We start from the raw sequence: 21,993 nt of genomic DNA on the forward strand, positions 1-21,993 counted from the left end.
GAAAACATCATGAAAGAGTGAAATCAACTGCCCTGAGCCAGTGTTTTGAAGAACATCCTTGAAACTATGTTTACTTTCACAAAATCCACTTTTGGCCTCTTCCAAGCCTGAAACGTATTTTAAGAGCAGAAAAGGCTGAGAATGTACCGTAAACCAGTAAAGGTGGGTAAGCAGGTTGTAATGAAAACATCATGAAACAGTGAAATCAACTGCCCTGAGCCAGTTTTCTGAAACTATGTTGACTTTCACAAAATCCACTTTTGGCCTCTTCCAAGCCTGAAACGTATTTTAAGAGCATAAAAGGCTGAGAATGTACCGTAAACCAGTAAAGGTGGGTAAGCAGGTTGTAATGAAAACATCATGAAACAGTGAAATCAACTGCCCTGAGCCAGTTTTCTGAAACTATGTTGACTTTCACAAAATCCACTTTTGGCCTCTTTCAAGCCTGAAACGTATTTTAAGAGCATAAAAGGCTACATTAAACCAGTAAAGGTGGGTACGCATCAGGTTCTAATGAAAACATCATGAAACAATGAAATCAACTGCCCTGAGCCAGTTTTTTAAAGAACATCCTTGAAACTATGTTGACTTTCACAAAATCCACTTTTGGCCTCTTCCAAGCCTGAAACGTATTTTAAGAGCAGAAAAGGCTGAGAATGTACCGTAAACCAGTAAAGGTGGGTAAGCAGGTTGTAATGAAAACATCATGAAATAGTGAAATCAACTGCCCTGAGCCAGTTTTCTGAAACTATGTTGACTTTCACAAAATCCACTTTTGGCCTCTTTCAAGCCTGAAACGTATTTTAAGAACATAAAAGGCTACATTAAACCAGTAAAGGTGGGTACGCATCAGGTTCTAATGAAAACATCATGAAACAATGAAATCAACTGCCCTGAGCCAGTTTTTTAAAGAACATCCTTGAAACTATGTTGACTTTCACAAAATCCACTTTTGGCCTCTTCCAAGCCTGAAACGTATTTTAAGAGCAGAAAAGGCTGAGAATGTACCGTAAACCAGTAATGGTGGGTAATCATCAGGTTCTAATGAAAACATCATGAAACAATGAAATCAACTGCCCTGAGCCAGTGTTTTGAAGAACATCCTTGAAACTATGTTTACTTTCACAAAATCCACTTTTGGCCTCTTCCAAGCCTGAAATGTATTTTAAGAACATAAAAGGCTACATTAAACCAGTAAAGGTACGCATCAGGTTCTCATGAAAACATCATGAAACAATGAAATCAACTGCCCTGAGCCAGTGTTTTGAAGAACATCCTTGAAACTATGTTTACTTTCACAAAATCCACTTTTGGCCTCTTCCAAGCCTGAAACGTATTTTAAGAGCAGAAAAGGCTGAGAATGTACCGTAAACCAGTAAAGGTGGGTAAGCAGGTTGTAATGAAAACATCATGAAACAGTGAAATCAACTGCCCTGAGCCAGTTTTCTGAAACTATGTTTACTTTTACAAAATCCACTTTTGGCCTCTTCCAAGCCTCAAACGTATTTTAAGAGCATAAAAGGCTGATAATGTACCGTAAACCAGTAAAGGTGGGTAATCATCAGGTTCAAATGAAAACATCATGAAACTGAACTGCCCTGAGCCAGTTTTTTGAAGAACATCCTTGAAACTATGTTGACTTTCACAAAATCCACTTTTGGCCTCTTCCAAGCCTGAAACGTATTTTAAGAACATAAAAGGCTACATTAAACCAGCAAAGGTGGGTAAGCATGTTGAAATGAAAACATCATGAAAGAGTGAAATCAACTGCCCTGAGCCAGTGTTTTGAAGAACATCCTTGAAACTATGTTTACTTTCACAAAATCCACTTTTGGCCTCTTCCAAGCCTGAAACGTATTTTAAGAGCAGAAAAGGCTGAGAATGTACCGTAAACCAGTAAAGGTGGGTAAGCAGGTTGTAATGAAAACATCATGAAACAGTGAAATCAACTGCCCTGAGCCAGTTTTCTGAAACTATGTTGACTTTCACAAAATCCACTTTTGGCCTCTTTCAAGCCTGAAACGTATTTTAAGAGCATAAAAGGCTACATTAAACCAGTAAAGGTGGGTACGCATCAGGTTCGAATGAAAACATCATGAAACAATGAAATCAACTGCCCTGAGCCAGTTTTTTAAAGAACATCCTTGAAACTATGTTGACTTTCACAAAATCCACTTTTGGCCTCTTCCAAGCCTGAAACGTATTTTAAGAGCAGAAAAGGCTGAGAATGTACCGTAAACCAGTAAAGGTGGGTAAGCAGGTTGTAATGAAAACATCATGAAACAGTGAAATCAACTGCCCTGAGCCAGTTTTCTGAAACTATGTTGACTTTCACAAAATCCACTTTTGGCCTCTTTCAAGCCTGAAACGTATTTTAAGAGCATAAAAGGCTACATTAAACCAGTAAAGGTGGGTACGCATCAGGTTCTAATGAAAACATCATGAAACAATGAAATCAACTGCCCGAGCCAGTTTTTTAAAGAACATCCTTGAAACTATGTTGACTTTCACAAAATCCACTTTTGGCCTCTTCCAAGCCTGAAACGTATTTTAAGAACATAAAAGGCTGAGAATGTACCGTAAACCAGTAAAGGTGAGTAAGCAGGTTGTAATGAAAACATCATGAAACAGTGAAATCAACTGCCCTAAGCCAGTTTTTTGAAACTATGTTTACTTTCACAAAATCCACTTTTGGCCTCTTTCAAGCCTGAAACGTATTTTAACAACATAAAAGGCTACATTAAACCAGTAAAGGTGGGTACGCATCAGGTTCTAATGAAAACATCATGAAACAATGAAATCAACTGCCCTGAGCCAGTGTTTTGAAGAACATCCTTGAAACTATGTTGACTTTCACAAAATCCACTTTTGGCCTCTTCCAAGTCTGAAATGTATTTTAAGAGCAGAAAAGGCTGAGAATGTACCGTAAACCAGTAAAGGTGGGTAATCATCAGGTTCTAATGAAAACATCATGAAACTGAACTGCCCTGAGCCAGTTTTTTGATGAAAACCTTTGAAAGTATTTTGACTGTCACAAAATCCACTTTTGTTTTTTCTTCCAAGCCTGAAACATATTTTAAGAGCATAAAAGGCTACATTAAACCAGTAAAGGTGGGTACGCATCAGGTTCTAATGAAAACATCATGAAACAATGAAATCAACTGCCCTGAGCCAGTTTTTTAAAGAACATCCTTGAAACTATGTTGACTTTCACAAAATCCACTTTTGGCCTCTTCCAAGCCTGAAACGTATTTTAAGAGCATAAAAGGCTGAGAATGTACCGTAAACCAGTAAAGGTGGGTAAGCAGGTTGTAATGAAAACATCATGAAACAGTGAAATCCACTGCCCTAAGCCAGTTTTTTGAAACTCTGTTTACTTTCACAAAATCCACTTTTGGCCTCTTTCAAGCCTGAAACGTATTTTAACAACATAAAAGGCTACATTAAACCAGTAAAGGTGGGTACGCATCAGGTTCTAATGAAAACATCATGAAACAATGAAATCAACTGCCCTGAGCCAGTTTTTTGAAGAACATCCTTGAAACTATGTTGACTTTCACAAAATCCACTTTTGGCCTCTTCCAAGCTTCAAACGTATTTTAAGAGCAGAAAAGGCTGAGAATGTACCGTAAACCAGTAATGGTGGGTAATCATCAGGTTCTAATGAAAACATCATGAAACAATGAAATCAACTGCCCTGAGCCAGTGTTTTGAAGAACATCCTTGAAACTATGTTTACTTTCACAAAATCCACTTTTGGCCTCTTCCAAGCCTGAAACGTATTTTAAGAGCAGAAAAGGCTGAGAATGTACCGTAAACCAGTAAAGGTGGGTAAGCAGGTTGTAATGAAAACATCATGAAACAGTGAAATCAACTGCCCTGAGCCAGTTTTCTGAAACTATGTTTACTTTTACAAAATCCACTTTTGGCCTCTTCCAAGCCTCAAACGTATTTTAAGAGCATAAAAGGCTGATAATGTACCGTAAACCAGTAAAGGTGGGTAATCATCAGGTTCAAATGAAAACATCATGAAACTGAACTGCCCTGAGCCAGTTTTTTGAAGAACATCCTTGAAACTATGTTGACTTTCACAAAATCCACTTTTGGCCTCTTCCAAGCCTGAAACGTATTTTAAGAACATAAAAGGCTACATTAAACCAGCAAAGGTGGGTAAGCATGTTGAAATGAAAACATCATGAAAGAGTGAAATCAACTGCCCTGAGCCAGTGTTTTGAAGAACATCCTTGAAACTATGTTTACTTTCACAAAATCCACTTTTGGCCTCTTCCAAGCCTGAAACGTATTTTAAGAGCAGAAAAGGCTGAGAATGTACCGTAAACCAGTAAAGGTGGGTAAGCAGGTTGTAATGAAAACATCATGAAACAGTGAAATCAACTGCCCTGAGCCAGTTTTCTGAAACTATGTTTCCTTTTACAAAATCCACTTTTGGCCTCTTCCAAGCCTGAAACGTATTTTAAGAGCATAAAAGGCTGAGAATGTACCGTAAACCAGTAAAGGTGGGTAAGCAGGTTGTAATGAAAACATCATGAAACAGTGAAATCAACTGCCCTGAGCCAGTTTTCTGAAACTATGTTGACTTTCACAAAATCCACTTTTGGCCTCTTTCAAGCCTGAAACGTATTTTAAGAACATAAAAGTCTACATTAAACCAGTAAAGGTGGGTACGCATCAGGTTCTAATGAAAACATCATGAAACAATGAAATCAACTGCCCTGAGCCAGTTTTTTAAAGAACATCCTTGAAACTATGTTGACTTTCACAAAATCCACTTTTGGCCTCTTCCAAGCCTGAAACGTATTTTAAGAGCAGAAAAGGCTGAGAATGTACCGTAAACCAGTAAAGGTGGGTAAGCAGGTTGTAATGAAAACATCATGAAACAGTGAAATCAACTGCCCTGAGCCAGTTTTCTGAAACTATGTTGACTTTCACAAAATCCACTTTTGGCCTCTTTCAAGCCTGAAACGTATTTTAAGAGCATAAAAGGCTACATTAAACCAGTAAAGGTGGGTACGCATTAGGTTCTAATGAAAACATCATGAAACAATGAAATCAACTGCCCGAGCCAGTTTTTTAAAGAACATCCTTGAAACTATGTTGACTTTCACAAAATCCACTTTTGGCCTCTTCCAAGCCTGAAACGTATTTTAAGAGCATAAAAGGCTGAGAATGTACCGTAAACCAGTAAAGGTGAGTAAGCAGGTTGTAATGAAAACATCATGAAACAGTGAAATCAACTGCCCTGAGCCAGTTTTCTGAAACTATGTTTACTTTTACAAAATCCACTTTTGGCCTCTTCCAAGCCTCAAACGTATTTTAAGAGCATAAAAGGCTGATAATGTACCGTAAACCAGTAAAGGTGGGTAATCATCAGGTTCAAATGAAAACATCATGAAACTGAACTGCCCTGAGCCAGTTTTTTGAAGAACATCCTTGAAACTATGTTGACTTTCACAAAATCCACTTTTGGCCTCTTCCAAGCCTGAAACGTATTTTAAGAACATAAAAGGCTACATTAAACCAGCAAAGGTGGGTAAGCATGTTGAAATGAAAACATCATGAAAGAGTGAAATCAACTGCCCTGAGCCAGTGTTTTGAAGAACATCCTTGAAACTATGTTTACTTTCACAAAATCCACTTTTGGCCTCTTCCAAGCCTGAAACGTATTTTAAGAGCAGAAAAGGCTGAGAATGTACCGTAAACCAGTAAAGGTGGGTAAGCAGGTTGTAATGAAAACATCATGAAACAGTGAAATCAACTGCCCTGAGCCAGTTTTCTGAAACTATGTTGACTTTCACAAAATCCACTTTTGGCCTCTTTCAAGCCTGAAACGTATTTTAAGAGCATAAAAGGCTACATTAAACCAGTAAAGGTGGGTACGCATCAGGTTCGAATGAAAACATCATGAAACAATGAAATCAACTGCCCTGAGCCAGTTTTTTAAAGAACATCCTTGAAACTATGTTGACTTTCACAAAATCCACTTTTGGCCTCTTCCAAGCCTGAAACGTATTTTAAGAGCAGAAAAGGCTGAGAATGTACCGTAAACCAGTAAAGGTGGGTAAGCAGGTTGTAATGAAAACATCATGAAACAGTGAAATCCACTGCCCTAAGCCAGTTTTTTGAAACTCTGTTTACTTTCACAAAATCCACTTTTGGCCTCTTTCAAGCCTGAAACGTATTTTAACAACATAAAAGGCTACATTAAACCAGTAAAGGTGGGTACGCATCAGGTTCTAATGAAAACATCATGAAACAATGAAATCAACTGCCCTGAGCCAGTTTTTTGAAGAACATCCTTGAAACTATGTTGACTTTCACAAAATCCACTTTTGGCCTCTTCCAAGCTTCAAACGTATTTTAAGAGCAGAAAAGGCTGAGAATGTACCGTAAACCAGTAATGGTGGGTAATCATCAGGTTCTAATGAAAACATCATGAAACAATGAAATCAACTGCCCTGAGCCAGTGTTTTGAAGAACATCCTTGAAACTATGTTTACTTTCACAAAATCCACTTTTGGCCTCTTCCAAGCCTGAAACGTATTTTAAGAGCAGAAAAGGCTGAGAATGTACCGTAAACCAGTAAAGGTGGGTAAGCAGGTTGTAATGAAAACATCATGAAACAGTGAAATCAACTGCCCTGAGCCAGTTTTCTGAAACTATGTTTACTTTTACAAAATCCACTTTTGGCCTCTTCCAAGCCTCAAACGTATTTTAAGAGCATAAAAGGCTGATAATGTACCGTAAACCAGTAAAGGTGGGTAATCATCAGGTTCAAATGAAAACATCATGAAACTGAACTGCCCTGAGCCAGTTTTTTGAAGAACATCCTTGAAACTATGTTGACTTTCACAAAATCCACTTTTGGCCTCTTCCAAGCCTGAAACGTATTTTAAGAACATAAAAGGCTACATTAAACCAGCAAAGGTGGGTAAGCATGTTGAAATGAAAACATCATGAAAGAGTGAAATCAACTGCCCTGAGCCAGTGTTTTGAAGAACATCCTTGAAACTATGTTGACTTTCACAAAATCCACTTTTGGCCTCTTCCAAGCCTGAAACGTATTTTAAGAACATAAAAGGCTACATTAAACCAGTAAAGGTGGGTAAGCAGGTTGTAATGAAAACATCATGAAACAGTGAAATCAACTGCCCTGAGCCAGTTTTCTGAAACTATGTTTCCTTTTACAAAATCCACTTTTGGCCTCTTCCAAGCCTGAAACGTATTTTAAGAGCATAAAAGGCTGAGAATGTACCGTAAACCAGTAAAGGTGGGTAAGCAGGTTGTAATGAAAACATCATGAAACAGTGAAATCAACTGCCCTGAGCCAGTTTTCTGAAACTATGTTGACTTTCACAAAATCCACTTTTGGCCTCTTTCAAGCCTGAAACGTATTTTAAGAACATAAAAGTCTACATTAAACCAGTAAAGGTGGGTACGCATCAGGTTCTAATGAAAACATCATGAAACAATGAAATCAACTGCCCTGAGCCAGTTTTTTAAAGAACATCCTTGAAACTATGTTGACTTTCACAAAATCCACTTTTGGCCTCTTCCAAGCCTGAAACGTATTTTAAGAGCAGAAAAGGCTGAGAATGTACCGTAAACCAGTAAAGGTGGGTAAGCAGGTTGTAATGAAAACATCATGAAACAGTGAAATCAACTGCCCTGAGCCAGTTTTCTGAAACTATGTTGACTTTCACAAAATCCACTTTTGGCCTCTTTCAAGCCTGAAACGTATTTTAAGAGCATAAAAGGCTACATTAAACCAGTAAAGGTGGGTACGCATTAGGTTCTAATGAAAACATCATGAAACAATGAAATCAACTGCCCGAGCCAGTTTTTTAAAGAACATCCTTGAAACTATGTTGACTTTCACAAAATCCACTTTTGGCCTCTTCCAAGCCTGAAACGTATTTTAAGAGCATAAAAGGCTGAGAATGTACCGTAAACCAGTAAAGGTGAGTAAGCAGGTTGTAATGAAAACATCATGAAAAAGTGAAATCAACTGCCCTAAGCCAGTTTTTTGAAACTATGTTTACTTTCACAAAATCCACTTTTGGCCTCTTTCAAGCCTGAAACGTATTTTAAGAACATAAAAGGCTACATTAAACCAGTAAAGGTGGGTACGCATCAGGTTCTAATGAAAACATCATGAAACAATGAAATCAACTGCCCTGAGCCAGTTTTTTGAAGAACATCCTTGAAACTATGTTTACTTTCACAAAATCCACTTTTGGCCTCTTCCAAGCCTGAAACGTATTTTAAGAGCAGAAAAGGCTGAGAATGTACCGTAAACCAGTAAAGGTGGGTAAGCAGGTTGTAATGAAAACATCATGAAACAGTGAAATCAACTGCCCTGAGCCAGTTTTCTGAAACTATGTTGACTTTCACAAAATCCACTTTTGGCCTCTTTCAAGCCTGAAACGTATTTTAAGAGCATAAAAGGCTACATTAAACCAGTAAAGGTGGGTACGCATTAGGTTCTAATGAAAACATCATGAAACAATGAAATCAACTGCCCGAGCCAGTTTTTTAAAGAACATCCTTGAAACTATGTTGACTTTCACAAAATCCACTTTTGGCCTCTTCCAAGCCTGAAACGTATTTTAAGAGCATAAAAGGCTGAGAATGTACCGTAAACCAGTAAAGGTGAGTAAGCAGGTTGTAATGAAAACATCATGAAAAAGTGAAATCAACTGCCCTAAGCCAGTTTTTTGAAACTATGTTTACTTTCACAAAATCCACTTTTGGCCTCTTTCAAGCCTGAAACGTATTTTAACAACATAAAAGGCTACATTAAACCAGTAAAGGTGGGTACGCATCAGGTTCTAATGAAAACATCATGAAACAATGAAATCAACTGCCCTGAGCCAGTTTTCTGAAACTATGTTTACTTTTACAAAATCCACTTTTGGCCTCTTCCAAGCCTCAAACGTATTTTAAGAGCATAAAAGGCTGATAATGTACCGTAAACCAGTAAAGGTGGGTAATCATCAGGTTCTAATGAAAACATCATGAAACTGAACTGCCCTGAACCAATTTTTTGATGAAAACCTTTGAAAGTATTTTGACTGCCACAAAATCCACTTTTTTTTCTTCTTCCAAGCCTGAAACGTATTTTAAGAGCATAACAGGCTAAGAATGTACCGTAAACCAATAAAGGTGTGTAAGAATCAGTTTCTATCGAAAACATCATGAAACAGTGAAATCAACTGCCCTAAGCCAGTTTTTTGAAACTATGTTGACTTTCAGAAAATGCACTTTTGGCCTCTTCCAAGCCTGAAACGTATTTTAAGAGCAGAAAAGGCTGAGAATGTACCGTAAACCAGTAAAGGTGGGTAAGCAGGTTGTAATGAAAACATCATGAAACAGTGAAATCAACTGCCCTGAGCCAGTTTTTTGAAGAACATCCTTGAAACTATGTTGACTTTCACAAAATCCACTTTTGGCCTCTTCCAAGCTTCAAACGTATTTTAAGAGCAGAAAAGGCTGAGAATGTACCGTAAACTAGTAAAGGTGGGTAATCATCAGGTTCTAATGAAAACATCATGAAACTGAACTGCCCTGAGCCAGTTTTTTGATGAAAACCTTTGAAAGTATTTTGACTGTCACAAAATCCACTTTTTTTTTTCTTCCAAGCCTGAAACGTATTTTAAGAGCATAACAGGCTAAGAATGTACCGTAAACCAATAAAGGTGTGTAAGCATCAGTTTCTATCGAAAACATCATGAAACAGTGAAATCAACTGCCCTGAGCCAGTTTTCTGAAACTATGTTGACTTTCACAAAATCCACTTTTGGCCTCTTCCAAGCCTGAAACGTATTTTAAGAGCATAAAAGGCTGAGAATGTACCGTAAACCAGTAAAGGTGGGTAAGCAGGTTGTAATGAAAACATCATGAAACAGTGAAATCAACTGCCCTGAGCCAGTTTTCTGAAACTATGTTGACTTTCACAAAATCCACTTTTGGCCTCTTCCAAGCCTGAAACGTATTTTAAGAGCATAAAAGGCTACATTAAACCAGTAAAGGTGCCTGAAACGTATTTTAAGAGCATAAAAGGCTGAGAATGTACCGTAAACCAGTAGAGGTGGGTAATCATCAGGTTCTAATGAAAACATCATGAAACTGAACTGCCCTGAGCCAGTTTTTTGAAGAAAACCTTTGAATGTATTTTGACTGTCACTAAATCCACTTTTTTTCTTTTCTTCCAAGCCTGAAACATATTTTAAGAGCATAAAAGGCTAAGAATGTACCGTGAACCAATAAAGGTGTGTAAGAATCAGTTTCTATCGAAAACATCATGAAACAGTGAAATCAACTGCCCTGAGCCAGTTTTCTGAAACTATGTTGACTTTCACAAAATCCACTTTTGGCCTCTTCCAAGCCTGAAACGTATTTTAAGAGAAAAAAGGCTGATAATGTACCGTAAACCAGTAAAGGTGGGTAAGCAGGTTGTAATGAAAACATCATGAAACAGTGAAATCAACTGCCCTGAGCCAGTTTTTTGAAGAAAATCTTTGAAACTATGTTTTTTTCACAAAATCCACTTTTGGCCTCTTCCAAGTCTGAAACGTATTTTAAGAGCATAAAAGGCTGATAATGTACCGTAAACCAGTAAAGGTGGGTAATCATCAGGTTCTAATGAAAACATCATGAAACTGAACTGCCCTGAGCCAGTTTTTTGAAGAACATCCTTGAAACTTATTTTAAGAGCATAAAAGGCTACATTAAACCAGTAAAGGTGGGTACGCATCAGATTCTAATGAAAACATCATGAAACAATGAAATCAACTGCCCTGAGCCAGTGTTTTAAAGAACATCCTTGAAACTATGTTGACTTTCACAAAATCCACTTTTGGCCTCTTCCAAGCCTGAAACGTATTTTAAGAGCATAAAAGGCTGAGAATGTACCGTAAACCAGTAAAGGTGAGTAAGCAGGTTGTAATGAAAACATCATGAAACAGTGAAATCAACTGCCCTAAGCCAGTTTTTTGAAACTATGTTTACTTTCACAAAATCCACTTTTGGCCTCTTCCAAGCCTGAAATGTATTTTAAGAACATAAAAGGCTACATTAAACCAGTAAAGGTACGCATCAGGTTCTAATGAAAACATCATGAAACAGTGAAATCAACTGCCCTGAGCCAGTTTTTTGAAGAAAATCTTTGAAACTATGTTGACTTTCACAAAATCAACTTTTGGCCTCTTCCAAGCCTGAAATGTATTTTAAGAACATAAAAGGCTACATTAAACCAGTAAAGGTACGCATCAGGTTCTAATGAAAACATCATGAAACAGTGAAATCAACTGCCCTGAGCCAGTTTTCTGAAACTATGTTGACTTTCACAAAATCCACTTTTGGCCTCTTCCAAGTCTGAAATGTATTTTAAGAGCAGAAAAGGCTGAGAATGTACCGTAAACCAGTAAAGGTGGGTAATCATCAGGTTCTAATGAAAACATCATGAAACTGAACTGCCCTGAGCCAGTTTTTTGATGAAAACCTTTGAAAGTATTTTGACTGTCACAAAATCCACTTTTGTTTTTTCTTCCAAGCCTGAAACATATTTTAAGAGCATAAAAGGCTACATTAAACCAGTAAAGGTGGGTACGCATCAGGTTCTAATGAAAACATCATGAAACAATGAAATCAACTGCCCTGAGCCAGTTTTTTAAAGAACATCCTTGAAACTATGTTGACTTTCACAAAATCCACTTTTGGCCTCTTCCAAGCCTGAAACGTATTTTAAGAGCATAAAAGGCTGAGAATGTACCGTAAACCAGTAAAGGTGGGTAAGCAGGTTGTAATGAAAACATCATGAAACAGTGAAATCCACTGCCCTAAGCCAGTTTTTTGAAACTCTGTTTACTTTCACAAAATCCACTTTTGGCCTCTTTCAAGCCTGAAACGTATTTTAACAACATAAAAGGCTACATTAAACCAGTAAAGGTGGGTACGCATCAGGTTCTAATGAAAACATCATGAAACAATGAAATCAACTGCCCTGAGCCAGTGTTTTGAAGAACATCCTTGAAACTATGTTGACTTTCACAAAATCCACTTTTGGCCTCTTCCAAGCCTGAAACGTATTTTAAGAGCAGAAAAGGCTGAGAATGTACCGTAAACCAGTAAAGGTGGGTAAGCAGGTTGTAATGAAAACATCATGAAACAGTGAAATCAACTGCCCTGAGCCAGTTTTTTGAAGAACATCCTTGAAACTATGTTGACTTTCACAAAATCCACTTTTGGCCTCTTCCAAGCTTCAAACGTATTTTAAGAGCAGAAAAGGCTGAGAATGTACCGTAAACTAGTAAAGGTGGGTAATCATCAGGTTCTAATGAAAACATCATGAAACTGAACTGCCCTGAGCCAGTTTTTTGATGAAAACCTTTGAAAGTATTTTGACTGTCACAAAATCCACTTTTTTTTTTCTTCCAAGCCTGAAACGTATTTTAAGAGCATAACAGGCTAAGAATGTACCGTAAACCAATAAAGGTGTATAAGCATCAGTTTCTATCGAAAACATCATGAAACAGTGAAATCAACTGCCCTGAGCCAGTTTTCTGAAACTATGTTGACTTTCACAAAATCCACTTTTGGCCTCTTCCAAGCCTGAAATGTATTTTAAGAGCATAAAAGGCTGAGAATGTACCGTAAACCAGTAGAGGTGGGTAATCATCAGGTTCTAATGAAAACATCATGGAACTGAACTGCCCTGAGCCAGTTTTTTGAAGAAAACCTTTGAATGTATTTTGACTGTCACTAAATCCACTTTTGGCCTCTTCCAAGCCTGAAACGTATTTTAAGAGCATAAAAGGCTGAGAATGTACCGTAAACCAGTAAAGGTGGGTAAGCAGGTTGTAATGAAAACATCATGAAACTGAACTGCCCTGAGCCAGTTTTTTGAAGAAAACCTTTGAAAGTATTTTGATTGTCACTAAATCCACTTTTTTTTTTCTTCCAAGCCTGAAACATATTTTAAGAGCATAAAAGGCTAAGAATGTACCGTGAACCAATAAAGGTGTGTAAGAATCAGTTTCTATCGAAAACATCATGAAACAGTGAAATCAACTGCCCTAAGCCAGTTTTTTGAAACTATGTTTACTTTCACAAAATCCACTTTTGGCCTCTTTCAAGCCTGAAACGTATTTTAACATCAATGGCAGGAGAGACACCCACTTGTCCCATACGTCTCGAATGTGAGCAAGTTTGTCTCGTGCACGGCGGTCTTCTCTTGTGTCTTTATCATCAAATCGAATCACTCTTGAGATTTTATGAAACATCTTGAGTGTCATGGTAGCACGGAAAATTGCCCTACCAGACTCGGCATGCTATAAACTAGATGTAGCTTCTTTACTGGATCGGTACACGCCTGCGAGAATCAACAAACCCACATATGCCTGCAGGTCCATTCGATCCATCTTTCTCCACTTGTTGCCATACACACGTCGCCCCTCCTTGTTTGTCATGTTCAGCATCACCTCTTCAATAGGCTTGGGCAGAAACAGGTCAAAAGTGGACTTTATGTCATCAATACGAGACCTTGCATATGCGGTTGGACCATGGTGGCTTGGCATCTCTGCTCTCTCGACTGTCAACATGCGTCGTCTGTCACTGGGAGGGATGGAAGACCAGATCATTTTTTCATCCTTTGACTGGAAATATTCTTCTTCATCATAAGTGCAGTCCTCCACTTCTGACACTTCTTCCATTTCAGCTTCAGATTCTACCTCATCATGGTCATCATTTTCCTTCTCTTCATGCCCTTCTTCCATTTCAGCGGGCGATGTGGGGGCTTCTTCAGAGGAAGTAGTAGCATGTGGTCTGTAGGTTGGATCCATCGCCTCATCATTATTTTCCGTCTCTTCTGACCCTGAATCGTCCTCATCAGTTGATTCTTCCTCCTCATTATGTTCAGCATTGTCCTCCTGGTTATTCTTTTCCACATCATAGTTCAAAATTACCTCACAAGCCTCCTGTGCAGTATAGCGCTTCTGCCTCCTCATTGTGCTGCCTGTCTCTCTCTAAAATGTGAAATGCCCCAACACCTGTGAGAAAAGACCTATTTTTTTATTGTCATAACCATTGCTTGACCCCACACATCAAACATCCAAGATCAAAGATGTTTTGGAAAGCAGTATGGTGTGACAACTTGCCTCATTGAGCCACTTTGTGCTGCGGGGTCTTTTTGACCCCAGAGGACAACAGAAGTTATTCAATTCAATAAATCACCGTTAATTCAATCAAATTACCTCAAATTTATTTCAATCATGAAGAGCATAGTATCGAACGCCCCCCATTATTTTCAGACCATTTGATGAATAAAAAACATATTTTGACAGCAAAAGATTTCTTCTGGGGTCATTAATGACCCCAGGACAACACAAGGGCTAGAGATGCATTTTCACTTTTTATGCTCTTAAAAGACGTTTCAGGCAGAGAGGAGGCCAAAAGTTGATTTTGTGAAAGTAAACATAGTTTCAAAGATTTTCTTCAAAACAGTACCTCAGGACAGTCTGATGTCAAGTTCATGAATATCTGCAGCTTTCAGCACTTTACTGGATAGAGATGCATTTTCACTTTTTATGCTCTTAAAAGACGTTTCAAGCAGAGAGGAGGCCAAAAGTGGATTGTGTGAAAGCAAACAGTTTCAAAGATTTTCTTCTAAAAAGTGGATTTTGTGAAAGTAAACATAGTTTCAAAGGTTTTCTTCAAAAAACTGGCTCAGGGCAGTTCAGTTTCATGATGTTTTCATTAGAACCTGATGATTACCCACCTTTACTGGTTTACGGTACATTCTCAGCCTTTTATGCTCTTAAAATACGTTTCAGGCTTGGAAGAGGCCAAAAGTGCATTTTCTTAAAGTCAACATAGTTTCAAAAAACTGGCTTAGGGCAGTTGATTTCACTGTTTCATGATGTTTTCGATAGAAACTGATTCTTACCCACCTTTACTGGTTTACGGTACATTCTCAGCCTTTTCTGCTCTTAAAATACGTTTCAAGCTTGGAAGAGGCCAAAAGTGGATTTTGTGAAAGTCAACATAGTTTCAGAAAACTGGCTCAGGGCAGTTGATTTCACTCTTTAATGATGTTTTCATTACAACCTGCTCACCCACCTTTACTGTTTTACGGTACATTCTCAGCCTTTTCTGCTCTTAAAATACGTTTCAGGCTTGGAAAAGGCCAAAAGTGGATTTTGTGAAAGTAAACATAGTTTCAAGGATGTTCTTCAAAAAACTGGCTCAGGGCAGTTCAGTTTCATGATGTTTTCATTAGAACCTGATGATTACCCACCTTTACTGGTTTACGGTACATTATCAGCCTTTTATGCTCTTAAAATACGTTTCAGGCTTGGAAGAGGCCAAAAGTGGATTTTGTGAAAGTAAACATAGTTTCAAGGATGTTCTTCAAAAAACTGGCTCAGGGCAGTTGATTTCATTGTTTCATGATGTTTTCATTAGAACCTGATGCGTACCCACCTTTACTGGTTTAATGTAGCCTTTTATGTTCTTAAAATACGTTTCAGGCTTGAAAGAGGCCAAAATTGGATTTTGTGAAAGTAAACATAGTTTCAAGGATGTTCTTCAAAACACTGGCTCAGGGCAGTTGATTTCATTGTTTCATGATGTTTTCATTAGAACCTGATGCGTACCTTTACTGGTTTAATGTAGCCTTTTATGTTCTTAAAATACATTTCAGGCTTGGAAGAGGCCAAAAGTGGATTTTGTGAAAGTCAACATAGTTTCAGAAAACTGGCTCAGGGCAGTTGATTTCATTGTTTCATGATGTTTTCATTACAACCTGCTTACCCACCTTTACTGGTTTACGGTACATTCTCAGCCTTTTCTGCTCTTAAAATACGTTTCAGGCTTGGAAGAGGCCAAAAGTGGATTTTGTGAAAGTCAACATAGTTTCAAGGATGTTCTTCAAAAAACTGGCTCAGGGCAGTTCAGTTTCATGATGTTTTCATTTGAACCTGATGATTACCCACCTTTACTGGTTTACGGTACATTATCAGCCTTTTATGCTCTTAAAATACGTTTGAGGCTTGGAAGAGGCCAAAAGTGGATTTTGTAAAAGTAAACATAGTTTCAGAAAACTGGCTCAGGGCAGTTGATTTCACTGTTTCATGATGTTTTCATTACAACCTGCTTACCCACCTTTACTGGTTTACGGTACATTCTCAGCCTTTTCTGCTCTTAAAATACGTTTCAGGCTTGGAAGAGGCCAAAAGTGGATTTTGTGAAAGTAAACATAGTTTCAAGGATGTTCTTCAAAACACTGGCTCAGGGCAGTTGATTTCATTGTTTCATGATGTTTTCATGAGAACCTGATGCGTACCTTTACTGGTTTAATGTAGCCTTTTATGTTCTTAAAATACATTTCAGGCTTGGAAGAGGCCAAAAGTGGATTTTGTGAAAGTAAACATAGTTTCAAGGATGTTCTTCAAAACACTGGCTCAGGGCAGTTGATTTCATTGTTTCATGATGTTTTCATTAGAACCTGATGATTACCCACCATTACTGGTTTACGGTACATTCTCAGCCTTTTCTGCTCTTAAAATACGTTTGAAGCTTGGAAGAGGCCAAAAGTGGATTTTGTGAAAGTCAACATAGTTTCAAGGATGTTCTTCAAAAAACTGGCTCAGGGCAGTTGATTTCATTGTTTCATGATGTTTTCATTAGAACCTGATGCGTACCCACCTTTACTGGTTTAATGTAGCCTTTTATGTTGTTAAAATACGTTTCAGGCTTGAAAGAGGCCAAAAGTGGATTTTGTGAAAGTCAACATAGTTTCAGAAAACTGGCTCAGGGCAGTTGATTTCACTGTTTCATGATGTTTTCATTACAACCTGCTTACCCACCTTTACTGGTTTACGGTACATTCTCAGCCTTTTCTGCTCTTAAAATACGTTTCAGGCTTGGAAGAGGCCAAAAGTGGATTTTGTAAAAGGAAACATAGTTTCAGAAAACTGGCTCAGGGCAGTTGATTTCACTGTTTCATGATGTTTTCATTACAACCTGCTTACCCACCTTTACTGGTTTACGGTACATTCTCAGCCTTTTCTGCTCTTAAAATACGTTTCAGGCTTGGAAGAGGCCAAAAGTGGATTTTGTGAAAGTCAACATAGTTTCAAGGATGTTCTTCAAAAAACTGGCTCAGGGCAGTTCAGTTTCATGATGTTTTCATTTGAACCTGATGATTACCCACCTTTACTGGTTTACGGTACATTATCAGCCTTTTATGCTCTTAAAATACGTTTGAGGCTTGGAAGAGGCCAAAAGTGGATTTTGTAAAAGTAAACATAGTTTCAGAAAACTGGCTCAGGGCAGTTGATTTCACTGTTTCATGATGTTTTCATTACAACCTGCTTACCCACCTTTACTGGTTTACGGTACATTCTCAGCCTTTTCTGCTCTTAAAATACGTTTCAGGCTTGGAAGAGGCCAAAAGTGGATTTTGTGAAAGTAAACATAGTTTCAAGGATGTTCTTCAAAACACTGGCTCAGGGCAGTTGATTTCATTGTTTCATGATGTTTTCATGAGAACCTGATGCGTACCTTTACTGGTTTAATGTAGCCTTTTATGTTCTTAAAATACATTTCAGGCTTGGAAGAGGCCAAAAGTGGATTTTGTGAAAGTAAACATAGTTTCAAGGATGTTCTTCAAAACACTGGCTCAGGGCAGTTGATTTCATTGTTTCATGATGTTTTCATTAGAACCTGATGATTACCCACCATTACTGGTTTACGGTACATTCTCAGCCTTTTCTGCTCTTAAAATACGTTTGAAGCTTGGAAGAGGCCAAAAGTGGATTTTGTGAAAGTCAACATAGTTTCAAGGATGTTCTTCAAAAAACTGGCTCAGGGCAGTTGATTTCATTGTTTCATGATGTTTTCATCAGAACCTGATGCGTACCCACCTTTACTGGTTTAATGTAGCCTTTTATGTTGTTAAAATACGTTTCAGGCTTGAAAGAGGCCAAAAGTGGATTTTGTGAAAGTCAACATAGTTTCAGAAAACTGGCGTAGGGCAGTTGATTTCACTGTTTCATGATGTTTTCATTACAACCTGCTCACCCACCTTTACTGGTTTACGGTACATTGTCAGCCTTTTCTGCTCTTAAAATACGTTTCAGGCTTGGAAGAGGCCAAAAGTGCATTTTCTGAAAGTCAACATAGTTTCAAAAAACTGGCTTAGGGCAGTTGATTTCACTGTTTCATGATGTTTTCGATAGAAACTGATTCTTACACACCTTTATTGGTTTACGGTACATTCTTAGCCTGTTATGCTCTTAAAATACGTTTCAGGCTTGGAAGAAAAAAAAAAAGTGGATTTTGTGACAGTCAACATAGTTTCAGAAAACTGGCTCAGGGCAGTTGATTTCACTCTTTCATGATGTTTTCATTTCAACATGCTTACCCACCTTTGCTGGTTTAATGTAGCCTTTTATGTTCTTAAAATACGTTTCAGGCTTGGAAGAGGCCAAAAGTGGATTTTGTGAAAGTCAACATAGTTTCAAGGATGTTCTTCAAAAAACTGGCTCAGGGCAGTTCAGTTTCATGATGTTTTCATTAGAACCTGATGATTACCCACCTTTACTGGTTTACGGTACATTATCAGCCTTTTATGCTCTTAAAATACGTTTGAGGCTTGGAAGAGGCCAAAAGTGGATTTTGTAAAAGTAAACATAGTTTCAGAAAACTGGCTCAGGGCAGTTGATTTCACTGTTTCATGATGTTTTCATTACAACCTGCTTACCCACCTTTACTGGATTACGGTACATTCTCAGCCTTTTCTGCTCTTAAAATACGTTTCAGGCTTGGAAGAGGCCAAAAGTGGATTTTGTGAAAGTAAACATAGTTTCAAGGATGTTCTTCAAAAAACTGGCTCAGGGCAGTTGATTTCATTGTTTCATGATGTTTTCATTAGAACCTGATGCGTACCCACCTTTACTGGTTTAATGTAGCCTTTTATGTTCTTAAAATACGTTTCAGGCTTGAAAGAGGCCAAAATTGGATTTTGTGAAAGTAAACATAGTTTCAAGGATGTTCTTCAAAACACTGGCTCAGGGCAGTTGATTTCATTGTTTCATGATGTTTTCATTAGAACCTGATGCGTACCTTTACTGGTTTAATGTAGCCTTTTATGTTCTTAAAATACATTTCAGGCTTGGAAGAGGCCAAAAGTGGATTTTGTGAAAGTCAACATAGTTTCAGAAAACTGGCTCAGGGCAGTTGATTTCACTGTTTCATGATGTTTTCGATAGAAACTGATGCTTACACACCTTTATTGGTTTACGGTACATTCTTAGCCTGTTATGCTCTTAAAATACGTTTCAGGCTTGGAAGAAAAAAAAAAGTGGATTTTGTGACAGTCAAAATACTTTCAAAGGTTTTCATCAAAAAACTGGCTCAGGGCAGTTCAGTTTCATGATGTTTTCATTAGAACCTGATGATTACCCACCTTTACTAGTTTACGGTACATTCTCAGCCTTTTCTGCTCTTAAAATACGTTTGAAGCTTGGAAGAGGCCAAAAGTGGATTTTGTGAAAGTCAACATAGTTTCAAGGATGTTCTTCAAAAAACTGGCTCAGGGCAGTTGATTTCACTTTTTCATGATGTTTTCATTACAACCTGCTTACCCACCTTTACTGGTTTACGGTACATTCTCAGCCTTTTCTGCTCTTAAAATACGTTTCAGGCTTGGAAGAGGCCAAAAGTGCATTTTGTGAAAGTAAACATAGTTTCAAGGATGTTCTTCAAAAAACTGGCTCAGGGCAGTTGATTTCATTGTTTCATGATGTTTTCATTAGAACCTGATGCGTACCCACCTTTACTGGTTTAATGTAGGGGGCGTTCGATACTATGCTCTTCATGATTAAAATAAATTTGAGGTAATTTGATTGAATTAACGGTGATTTATTGAATTGAATAACTTCTGTTGTCCTCTGGGGTCAAAAAGACCCCGCAGCACAAAGTGGCTCAATGAGGCAAGTTGTCACACCATACTGCTTTCCAAAACATCTTTGATCTTGGATGTTTGATGTGTGGGGTCAAGCAATGGTTATGACAATAAAAAAATAGGTCTTTTCTCACAGGTGTTGGGGCATTTCACATTTTAGAGAGAGACAGGCAGCACAATGAGGAGGCAGAAGCGCTATACTGCACAGGAGGCTTGTGAGGTAATTTTGAACTATGATGTGGAAAAGAATAACCAGGAGGACAATGCTGAACATAATGAGGAGGAAGAATCAACTGATGAGGACGATTCAGGGTCAGAAGAGACGGAAAATAATGATGAGGCGATGGATCCAACCTACAGACCACATGCTACTACTTCCTCTGAAGAAGCCCCCACATCGCCCGCTGAAATGGAAGAAGGGCATGAAGAGAAGGAAAATGATGACCATGATGAGGTAGAATCTGATTCATGATGATTTCACTGTTTCATGATGTTTTCGATAGAAACTGATTCTTACACACCTTTATTGGTTTACGGTACATTCTTAGCCTGTTATGCTCTTAAAATACGTTTCAGGCTTGGAAGAAAAAAAAAAGTGGATTTTGTGACAGTCAAAATACTTTCAAAGGTTTTCATCAAAAAACTGGCTCAGGGCAGTTCAGTTTCATGATGTTTTCATTAGAACCTGATGATTACCCACCTTTACTGGTTTACGGTACATTCTCAGCCTTTTCTGCTCTTAAAATACGTTTCAGGCTTGGAAGAGGCCAAAAGTGGATTTTGTGAAAGTAAACATAGTTTCAAGGATGTTCTTCAAAAAACTGGCTCAGGGCAGTTCAGTTTCATGATGTTTTCATTCGAACCTGATAATTACCCACCTTTACTGGTTTACGGTACATTCTCAGCCTTTTATGCTCTTAAAATACGTTTCAGGCTAGGAAGAGGCCAAACGTGGATTTTGTGAAAGTCAACATAGTTTCAAGGATGTTCTTTAAAAAACTGGCTCAGGGCAGTTGATTTCATTGTTTCATGATGTTTTCATTAGAACCTGATGCGTACCCACCTTTACTGGTTTAATGTAGCCTTTTATGTTCTTAAAATACGTTTCAGGCTTGAAAGAGGCCAAAATTGGATTTTGTGAAAGTAAACATAGTTTCAAGGATGTTCTTCAAAACACTGGCTCAGGGCAGTTGATTTCATTGTTTCATGATGTTTTCATTAGAACCTGATGCGTACCTTTACTGGTTTAATGTAGCCTTTTATGTTCTTAAAATACATTTCAGGCTTGGAAGAGGCCAAAAGTGGATTTTGTGAAAGTCAACATAGTTTCAGAAAACTGGCTCAGGGCAGTTGATTTCACTGTTTCATGATGTTTTCGATAGAAACTGATGTTTACACACCTTTATTGGTTTACGGTACATTCTTAGCCTGTTATGCTCTTAAAATATGTTTCAGGCTTGGAAGAGGCCAAAAGTGGATTTTGTGAAAGTCAACATAGTTTCAAGGATGTTCTTTAAAAAACTGGCTCAGGGCAGTTGATTTCACTTTTTCATGATGTTTTCATTACAACCTGCTTACCCACCTTTACTGGTTTAATGTAGCCTTTTATGTTCTTAAAATACGTTTCAGGCTTGAAAGAGGCCAAAAGTGGATTTTGTGAAAGTAAACATAGTGTCAAAAAACTGGCTTAGGGCAGTTGATTTCACTATTTCATGATGTTTTCATTACAACCTGCTTACTCACCTTTACTGGTTTACGGTACATTCTCAGCCTTTTATGCTCTTAAAATACGTTTCAGGCTTGGAAGAGGCCAAAAGTGGATTTTGTGAAAGTCAACATAGTTTCAGAAAACTGGCTCAGGGCAGTTGATTTCACTGTTTCATGATGTTTTCGATAGAAACTGATTCTTACACACCTTTATTGGTTTACGGTACATTCTTAGCCTTTTATGCTCTGAAAATACGTTTCAGGCTTGGAAGGAAAACAAAAGTGGATTTTGTGACAGTCAA

This window comes from Anarhichas minor, unplaced genomic scaffold (genome assembly GCF_050575085.1).
Source record: "Anarhichas minor isolate MPS153535 unplaced genomic scaffold, ASM5057508v1 ptg000009l, whole genome shotgun sequence".
NCBI lineage: Eukaryota > Metazoa > Chordata > Actinopteri > Perciformes > Anarhichadidae > Anarhichas > Anarhichas minor.